Source organism: Chinchilla lanigera, unplaced genomic scaffold (genome assembly GCF_000276665.1).
Source record: "Chinchilla lanigera isolate Chin_1 unplaced genomic scaffold, ChiLan1.0 scaffold00083, whole genome shotgun sequence".
Lineage (NCBI taxonomy): Eukaryota > Metazoa > Chordata > Mammalia > Rodentia > Chinchillidae > Chinchilla > Chinchilla lanigera.
In genome coordinates, this window is record NW_004955484.1 from 1196696 (window position 1) to 1200369 (window position 3674).

A 3674-nucleotide genomic window follows, 5' to 3' on the forward strand; every position below is an offset into this window, starting at 1 on the left:
AGAAATCAGAAGAAGTTATTAGACAAACCTTGGGACACTGAGGAAAAAAATTAGCAGGCAAAAACTTCAAAGCAATGTGTATTAATATGTTTAAAGCCTTAAAGGTAAAAATAATTATAATAAACAAAGAAGGAATTTTAAACAAATATGTGAGAACTATGTTAGACAACAAGATAGAAATTTTAGAATATCAAAGTGCAAATCTGAAATGAAAAATCCTAAGAAATTCTCTAGGCTAAACAGAAATAATGTCAGATGAAAACTCTGATACTCAGAAAGCTATCAAGTACTCCAGAAATTATAGTTGTATTGATAAATATAAAAACCTAGTGTTTGAATTGTTTATTACAAAAATTAAATTCACTATTTTATTATACTGCACAGTATATAATAGATGGGTTTAAATACATGATAACAATAACATACAAACAAGTATGTGAGTGAAGGGGTATTGAATAAATTAACCAATAGCAAGCTTGTGACATTTTGTTTTATTTTTGGTACTGGGAATGGGACTCACCATATCGTGCTTCCAAGGCACATGCTGTGCTGCTGAACTATATCCCCAGCCCAGACATTATATACTGTTAGACAACATAAAATATAAGCAGCCCATGATGAATGAAGGATGTATTTTGTAATTCATGAAATGAACATTAAAATATAATGAACAGACTTCCAGCTAAAAAGTTAATAGGAAAAATAAGGTTGAACAAAAAACAATATGCATAGACCAACATGAGGCAGCCAAGAGGGAACAGAAATATAAAAAAATCACATGAGAATAACCAATAAATAGCAAAATAGTGAGCTATGTGTGCAGGTTCAGTCATTACACTAAGTATTAATGAATTAAAACATATATTAATGAATTAACCATTTCAGTCAATAAGTAGATGGAATGTCTACCAAACGTAAAAATCTCCAACTATATTCTAGATTCATATTATTTTACATATAATTTATATTTTATAACCTATATTTTAATGTCTCCAAGAGACAATAAAATATTAGCAGACTTTATATCCTCAAATAAGCAGCTGGATACATAGTGTTTGGTAAATGTGCCAATTTAGCTTGGAACGTCTTGGTGTTGAAATGCAAGAAGAGTTATTATTTATGTTAGAATTACATTAATCAGAGTAATTTTAGGAATCGTTTTGTTGCTACTTTTTCTTTTTCTTGGACCAATGACACTGGATTCCTGTCTTATAAAGAACATCTGCCAGTGACTAAGATAGTGATTACAGACACGGGTTGGCCCCATTCAGAAGCAGCTTATAAACGCGGGCCTTTACTCTGCCAGGGAGACAGTGAGTGGTCATGATGTTTTGTGAACATGTCTGAGGAAAGCAATGTCACTAAAGTATTATATTTCTATCACAGGACAATTGATCAGACTTTTACTGTAAAAAAACATAGGTAAGGCTGGAAATTTTCTTTCAGTCACTCAACAAACCAGTACCTCCATGAAATGCAAAATCTATGATAAATGTGAAAATGGCAAATGCTATTAGGCTTCTGGGAGAAGCTACTAGGATTTTCTAATTTATTGATTCCTCAATATATTCAAACACTCCTAAATTACCACATCTTGCTATTCACAGAGGCAAATCTCAATGCTGCACAAAATTGTTTGGAATTCATGTGAATTTCTACTGTTAGGCCTGAGGTAAAATCAAAACATGAATAAAACCAAAAGTCAACTTGTTTAAACATATTTCAACTTTTAATTTTTTTAGTGTGTGCTTGCGTGTGTGTGCGTGTATGTGTGTGTATGTGTGTGTATGTGTGTGTATGTGTGTGTGTGTGTGTGTGTGTGTGCGTGTAGTTGACTTTAAACCAATGAACCATACTGGTTCTTATATTTGATGTATTAAGATGCTAAGTCAGAATTTTAAGATTTGAACATTGTTTATAAACACACACAAGCGCATTTTCAGCAGGGAATAAAATGAGCACACACATCCATTCATAGATCGTTAACTTTCCTAAAGTCAGCGTATAGGTAGATGGATTGTGTGCCCTTTTAGTATTTCTAAAACTTAAAATGAAAATAGAAGGAGTACCTGTTTATATTGAAAGCACACCCTAGAATAAAATTTTTTTGAGGGGGCTCCACAGAAGAAGAGAGAATCTGACCACTCAGTAGATACAGGGGCACACAGAGCAGAAGCTGCTTGGTTAAGAAGCAAAGATGATCCTGCCAATAAAAGTTATACATACATTGTATAAAACCGTCTGGGGCTGTTCCGCCATCTCTGGTGTTTATCATCTCTACTTCCTGTCTGCCACGGTCATGCAGTCACATGAAGATGACATCGGATGTGTTGTGGAGAGAAAAATTATGTGCGAAGAGATGAGCGTACAAACTCGGGAGGCATGCAGGGAGCGTGGTGATTTTTCATGACTGTAGAGGAGCTCTGTTCACCATCTGAGGCTTTCACGGTGTGCTCTGCGCCTCACTCCAGGCTGGCTTCCCTTCTCTTCTTTATTCCACTTGCTGCTATCCCTGGGAATCAGTCTGCTCTGCCTAGGATCACTACCGATCTATCCCTTAAAATTTCCTATCCCCAAACTCCCTGCTGTGAACTAAGTGCACAACACCCATTTCTTCAGAGCAATGATTCTCCATCCCAAGTCATCTCCTCCCCATAATTTAGCAATGTGTGATGTTTTTGGTTGTCACCAGTGGGAGGCGGCTGCTGCTGGTCTCTAGGAAGAAAGGCCCAGGCTGCTGCTGCACATATCCTGTATAAAATGCATGCCACAGCCCTCCACAGAAGGATTATCTCCTGAAAGTGTCAATCACTCTGCAACTGCATTGCTAGAACATTCTCTTCCTGTGACCATGAGCACAGAGAAGAAGGCAGTGACATCAGTGCTGAGAATTTACACATAGTGTCCAACATGTAGAGGCCCACTCATTAACCTCTGGCTTCATAATGAAGCAATCATTGAGTATCGGGCCTTCTTTACCGCCTAACTCTACTTTTATGGTCAAGGTTCATTGTCACAGGAGATCATAAAGGCTATTTTCTACCAGATTTCCTCAGTAAAAAGAGCAATGACTGGAAATTAGTAAATATCCTTCTCTCTAGATGGGAAATGTGCCTCTTTTAAAGTTCAGTGCCCTTAAACACATACCATTTTTCTTTGCCAGTTATGTACACTGGGTAAATAAGGGGCTCATTGATGTAGAATCCTGCACAGGGGGCCTTATGAGCAGAAGAACAGGATATGGAGATGACTCTTCAGAGCATTGCAGTTGGGCACTGCGTAATTTAAGGCTGAAAAATAATTTAAGCCTTATGTTTCAATCAAAAGCTTCAAAATAAGTTAAAAACTTAAAGACCAATAATGTGACCTTTGCTATAAAACAAGGGTGAGTACTTGGTTGCGTAGCAAGTGATATTACTCTATGCCAGAAGAAGGGGATCAGCTAGGACGATCTAGATGGAAAGTTGAGATCAAAGTTTTGAGGATGACCTCTGGCTTTCTGACTTGAGTGAAATTATTAGTGGTCATTAAAACAAGACATGTCTACATTTCTTGTAGAGAGCTAGGAGCAAAAGAAAGATTTTTTTAAAATTTTCTCATAGAAACTAGAGATGTTGGAAGTTTTCTATCTAGCCATGTCTTTACAGGAGGACAAACTTTGAGAAAAAGGAAAA